The sequence below is a fragment of the Physcomitrium patens genome, chromosome 9, assembly GCF_059467195.1.
Source record: "Physcomitrium patens ecotype Gransden chromosome 9, ASM5946719v1, whole genome shotgun sequence".
NCBI classification, from domain to species: Eukaryota; Viridiplantae; Streptophyta; class Bryopsida; order Funariales; family Funariaceae; genus Physcomitrium; species Physcomitrium patens.
Genome location: NC_143418.1, coordinates 1455680 through 1462908, shown reverse-complemented (window position 1 = coordinate 1462908; position 7229 = coordinate 1455680).

Below are 7229 nucleotides of genomic sequence, written 5' to 3'. Positions count from 1 at the left end.
TTCTCCACACAAACACATCACGACTTGAGACTCGAAGTAAAGAGAGCAGATCTATCAAGAACGCCACGCGCAAGGATGCTCCAAGCCTAAAATTGTGGCCATCTGTCTGCAGAGGAAAGCGTAATAACTGGATATGAGATGGTAAAGCGACAATAAACACAAGTTTATGTGTGGTGCTCTACAGTAGCCGTGCTAAAAAAAGAAAGAAGGAGAAGCTGATATGGTACTGGTCAGAGCAGAAGAAGAAACACCCACACATTGTAAATGGAAATATGTTTTCGGTGATATCGAAGCACATCTCTTCGGCTGTTACTATTGGGTTACAATGCTAGAGATTCAGACTTCTGGAAAATCCAATCATGAAGATCAAAAGGTCCTGTGGCACATGACCCCGCTAAATCGTTGAATTCGAACGATTATAAACAACAGATCTCATCTCATGTCTATCGACTCATAACAGCAACCAGAGGTACCTAAGAGATGATAGTGTAGTTAAGATCTCTTGTAAGAATCAAGATTTCTGCCAAAATTTGGAAGAAAAATTAGCTCAGGATCTAAAACAATAACAGCGAATCCACCGATAATTTTTGAGGAGCAGTTGTTAAATTTACAACATCTAGATTTGAGTGTCTGTGCACAACTGCATGTAGTAGCGTATTACTCGAGAGACCCCAGGCAAGCAAAAACCATCACTGTGTGTTGAATCGAGCAATACGCAGCTGGATCAGCTTCTCGATGCTAATGCTCAACTTGGTGACTCAAACTCGGTTGAATTTCTTCACGCGAATTATCTTTCCCAATTAAACCTTCAAGGAAGTCGTATTTGTAATTTCAGTCCGGTTCCTACAATAATTATTTTTTAAAAATAAATGATAGAATAAAGCAATACCATTTTCACCAGTCGATTTCTGCGTCCACCATGTCTGTACGATTGCGACTTTCGACCTATATAACCTTTGCCAAGCGGCAGAAATGTGCACCAACAGCTTGCTGAAAGACCTAGTTCACCAGAACAAACAAATAATTGTAAAAATGTAGAAAGAAGCTAACTCGGTCGTACTTCTTGTGAATCAAATCAATGTATCAAGCTCAGATGTTCTCATGCTCATCGCTTCATTCATGAGATCATGTTGTAACAATATGTATCAATGTCAAACCTCATAAGTCGGATCACGGAGTTGCCTCATCTGGCCTGTGATCCGGTCCTGATGCCGTTGTGCCACGTCGAGAGGAATTGTTGATCTCACGGAATGTCGCAATAAACTGAAATAACTCAGTCATGCAAGTCGAAATTAGTAATTCACAAGACTGTAAACGAACTTACAAGACTGTAAACAAACTTGTTGGAAATATTAACCACTGCTACTTCGGATGATACAAATGTAGATACAAACTAAGTGTGAAGAAAAGTAACTGATATGAATCCATACTTTCAAGTCTAGCCATGTTGGAATTCAGCAGAACCCATATTCAGCAAAATCTTTATTTGTACTAAATATATTTGTTAATTATATTATTGCAATCAAATGGAAAGCTTGCCAGATATTACCAAAAAATAAGGAAAACTTGGCTGCATACACGTGGACAAAACTGGCACATTGTAGGAAAATTCTTGCATAAGGGATTGCTACTGTAGTCTGTAGTAGTAATTGCTTATTGCAGGTTCTAGCGAATTGATTAATATGTGTTTGGAAGAAATCAATACAAAAGAGCAAAACAATTGCAAAACTATCTGCTACAAAATCTCAATAGCATAATTAGATAGAATTAAAAGATGCTGAATAAGTTATAATTAGGTTTTCCATCTTTAAGGATATTTAAAAAAAAATATTATGTACTTTATAACTTCAAGTTTATTATAATATTGTTAGATATTATGAAGTTTTTAATGTTGATAATGTATAGTGTGGTATTTAGAAAAGGGTAACTTCAAATGTTTGAAGCATTATTTGTATTTTGTACTAAATGATTGCTCGTTGTTTACATTTTTTGCTCAAAATTCTCCCTACATAGTACCTTAAAGTTTATTTGACAACCAATGGCCTTCCATTGTTGGATAGAAATGAAATCTTTATCAATTAATTTTTATTCATCTTAGCAAATGAGATAAAAGCTATTGCTTGTATGATTTTTGTAGATCTATATTCTATATAAAAATTTTAACTTGGTTTTGAGCAAAAAGCATAGTTACAATATACTTCATGGCTTATCAAACTCATACATTGGTAATATAGCAACTAATATAATAGAATTAAATTTAATATCCAAAATCTAAATTTCATCGATGTAGTGGAATTAAATTATAATATTCTTTATTTTATAAGATTAAAAAAGATGACTTGTTTGAGCTTAAAATACCTCACCTTTATTGCATGTGGATACAAATTAGGCTATTTATATGTTGTATTGAGCATTAGTATATCATTAGTACTTGAAACAAATGCAATAATATAATTAACAAATATTCTATGATTTTACATATAAATTTTATTAGTATATTTTTCAAATCTCTAATGAAATGGGACTAAATTCTCTTAAAGATCTAAAATCCTTCCAATCTATAGCAACATAAATTCCATGACAAAGTAAGACAAAACATACGAAAATAAAATTGAACAGAATTAAACAGAATAGAATATGAAAGACAAAAGAGAGCCAAAGGAAATAGAATAGAACAGAACAGATAATGTAAACCAAAATTTATTAAAAAAAAGGAACCAAAGCCATACTTGACCAAATGCTCCAAATGGCCTTAATCAGTCCTATCTATACTTTATCTAATCAACTTAGAACTTTTTAGAACGTCTCTAATGGTAGACTCCACCAAGATAATTACTCTTTTAAAAGATTATAGAGATGGATCCTATCTAAATAATCGTCCTTAGTTCTTTTAAGATGTTCTATGGTGGATTCCACATGGACCACCAACTTGGCCCCAATTCTAAAAACTTTTCAAAAATAGTCTCAATTATTTATTTCTATGTGTCAATAATATAATTATCTTATCCATGCCCCGTTACAATTAACCCCCCTCCACTAATGCGGAATGTCTTTGTTTTACTCCCAATGGTATCTCCAAATTATTTTTTGATAATAGATGAGGTTTTGTACAAGTTTCTATGTTATATTAAAGATGACATAGCCTTTCTAGAAGACCTTATATTGAAGTTGTGGATGTCCATTGCCACAACAAAGGTAGCAATGCTTCAAAATACTATCTATTTCATACTTTTGTTGATCATCAATTACAACCAATGGTGGTGGTGGTTGGTATTGGTTTGAGAAGCGCCTTGGTTCAATATGAAACTCCTTGAGCTATGAAATATAAAAGACAAGATAGATGTGAATATCTGGTAGAAGCTTGAGGCCATATATAACATTATAATCATTGCAGAAATGCAAAAAGATTCAAGCCATTGAGGTGCCAGCTTATAGACTTAGATTGATGTAGCAAGTAGGAAGTTGGTGTTGAAGAGTAATACCTAATCATCTTTCTAGAAGATTTCATGTTGCAAGTGGTTATTTTTATATTGCTTCTATTGATTTGTACAGTAAGGAGTCGGTGTTGTGCTTCCTCCAAGGTACTTGAAAGCCATTGTATAAACTCTTCTACTATCAAGTTATTAGTGTCGATGGGACGATAGAAAATTGTTGGCATAATTGGATGTTTATTGGTATTAAAAAAAAATGGTGAATGACTAGTATTTTTTTGAATACTATCATTATAAGAAAATTCTAATGGCATCAAATATTCGTCCTAGTTATTATGGTGAACCACTATAAATGCCTGTAGCATATCTTCTAAGATTCAATTATTTATTCATTTGAGGATAGAAGGTCGTGGATATGATAGGTGTCAAGGACAAGAACTCTATGAAAAAATAGTTCAGACAAGTAAGCCTTCACTCAAAGAAAAGTAACAAAATATGAATAATAAGTATATATATTGAAAAGAGAAACTAGAATGGCTATTGCCAAAAGACAAGAAAATTAGAGACCCTTGAAACTAGACTAGAAGCAAGAAAGGAGTTGACAAGAGTGAAGAAGCCTTCACTCTTGTCTCTATATATACTATCTAACTAGGGGCTACATGGCGACGTTCTATAGGACCTCCAATATGTGTTGACTTTGTAGGACACATGCCTTGACTTACAAGGTAAGTTTTTCTACGTGTGGGCCACATAGTTAGCTTGATCTTCAAGCTTACAACATGTGTGGCACATGGCCAACTTGTTGACCACGTTTCTAATCCAAAAAGTCAATTAAAGACACTTATGAAGTCAAAGCAGTATCTAAGAAGTTTCTAGGAAGCTTTTATATTAAATATTATAGAATTAACTTACTTTTATCTACTTTTACTTACTTCTACCTATTTCTATATGTAATTATTAGCTTACATGATTATGGCCGTGACAATAGGTCATGTATCCAGTAGTATAAACAAGACTTGCCAAAAACTCTCCATAAAATATAGATCATGATGTGAAATGATGACATGAAATAATCTATGGTGACAAAAGATAAAATTAAAGAAGATTTGTGCATATATTGGGGCATTAATATCAGATTGCACTACAATCAAGTGGATTTGCTTCAAGTCTTAGTTTACAAAGACAACAACCACAATGTGATTATGAAGCATCTATGATAAATACATAATAAGGTCTATGGTCACTTGTTTTTAATATATTACAAATAGTAGAATTAGTTGCAATAGTCTAGGAGATGCTGCATTACATACTTTTTTACATTGATGTAACTTGCAAGAGTACACAAAAGCTTAAATATTATGGTCCAAAATTATCCAAAATCATATCTTTAAGATTTGTTCTAGATTCTTTTCATGCCTTAGATGTCTAGATATTAGAACGCTGTGTCCCTTTTGAAGTATACACATCCAGAGTATAATATCATCAAGTACATAAATTTACTTTTTAAAATAGAGCAAGCCATCATTAAGATTGTAATCTTAATATTATACATTGGCCACCTTCAGCCAATCACTAATCATCTTAAAATAAATATCCCAAAATATAGCCTCCTTCTATTTTACCTCTTTGGTTAGGTTTGAAATGATACTATTAAAGATAGAAATTTTTACCTTATCTTTTTATTTGGCCTTTAATTCTAATCTTTGCAATAAGCTATTTTATACAATATGTTGCTATCTTTGCTTGTACTCAAGCTCAATGTCAAAAAACTACAATTGTTCTTTTCAACAATGATGTGATTTCATATTTTTTAGATGCAAATCATGTAGCATGGATTAATGGTCATTCCAAACAATCACTAGTTTTTCCAACAAATAATGTTGCGTCACTTTTGTGGCATGTATAATTGCTAATTGCTCTCGATCACATGTAGAATAATTGCACTCTATCTTTTTAAGCTTACATGATTCATGCACCACTGATTGAAGGCTTCTATCAAAATCTTATTAAAAGACCACTCTAATAGCACAGTGAGAAGCATCAATGTCAAGTATACAAAGAAGGTTTAAATCATACAATTGCAATATGGGAGCAATAATGAGTGCCTCCTTCAACTTATCAAAGGCACTTTGCTACTCCAATTTCCATTCAAATGGCGCATCTTTCTCCAATAGGCTTGTTAATAAGGTAGTAATGTGTGCAAATCACCAAACAAAACAACAATAATATCTAGTAAGGCCTAAGAATGAGAGGACTTTAAAAGCATCATTGGAAGTTGGCCAATCTTCTACTCCTTTTATCTTATCTTACTCTATGCACACGCCCTTAAATGACATTATATGCTCTAAAAAGATGACCTTCAACTTCCAAAGTTTACACTTTGATTGCTTACAATAGAAGTGACTAACTTGTAGCTTGCATAATACTTCCTATAAGTGTTCCTCATGCTCTTTAGGGATTTTATTATAGATTAGAATATCATCAATGAAGACAACTACATACTTATCCAAAACATCCTAAAACAGTTTGTTTATATGACCTATAAAAGAAGTTGGAGCATTAGTCAAGTCAAAAACATCCTTTGATCACCTTAATTTTAATCCCAAGTTGATTCATAATCTTAGTCGAGATATAATTTTCTATAGAACTGCAATCTATAAGCACTCAATATAGTTGTCTTCTTAATCGATTTGCTAGATATACTAATCCACCTTTTTGATAATTCTTGAAGGTCATGCCATTTGTCTTTGAGAGACAACAATTGTAACAGGGCATAGATAGGATATTTATATTATTTGCACATAGAGATAAGTAGTTGGAGTTATTTTTGGAAAGTTTTTAGAATTAAAGTTAGGATGGTGGTTCATGTGGGATCTACCATAAAACCTTCTAAAAAGGCTTAGGGTGGTTATTATAATAGAGCCCATCTCTACAAACTTCTAGAAGGTTAGTTATTTTGGTAGGATCTACCTTTAGAGATATTCTAAAAATTTCTAAAGATAGTTGAATAAAATATAAATAGCATTGATTGAGGCCATTTGGACATTTGGTCAACTACGGCTTCAAACTCTTTTTCTCAATAAAGTTTGGTTTTTTTTTCTTATTCTATTCTATTTGATTCTATTTTCTTTTACTCAGACCTATCTTTCATATTCTATTCTGTTTAGTTACTTTTAGTTTTGTTTTAATATGCTTGATCTTACATTGTATTGACATCTTTGTTGTTATGAAATTGGTAAGATTTTAGATCTTAGAAAATCGAATCAAGTTTCAATAGCTATCTTTAGTACTAGCCCTCAATACTTTTACTAGAGAGTCCCATTTTCTTGCTCCACTTCTTTTCATATTGATGAATCTTGAGATTGTGAATTGACCTTAATTTGTTGGTACCTAAATTTTTGATGCTTCAAACAATCTTTGATCCAATGGCTTGGCTCTTGACAATAATAATACAATCCCTTCTGTGCCAATATTTTTTATCTTTGTCGTGTCAATGGTCTTTATAAGGTATCAATCTCTATCAGTATTGGTTGTTGTGCTATAATATTGGATAGTGGCATAGGATTTTATTCTATAAGTTGTACTCTATGATTTCTAAAATAAATAGCATTAATCTTCTTTACAATCATAATTACCTCCTAAAATATTTGTGAATCCTTTAATTCCACTTCTTGCTAAATTATAAGTTTTAATCCTTATACAAATCAATCTATTATTTCTACCTCTGAAACATTGTTAATTTGGAGACATAGGGACTTAAATTGGGAGATATAATCTTGCATTGACCTAGATTGTATA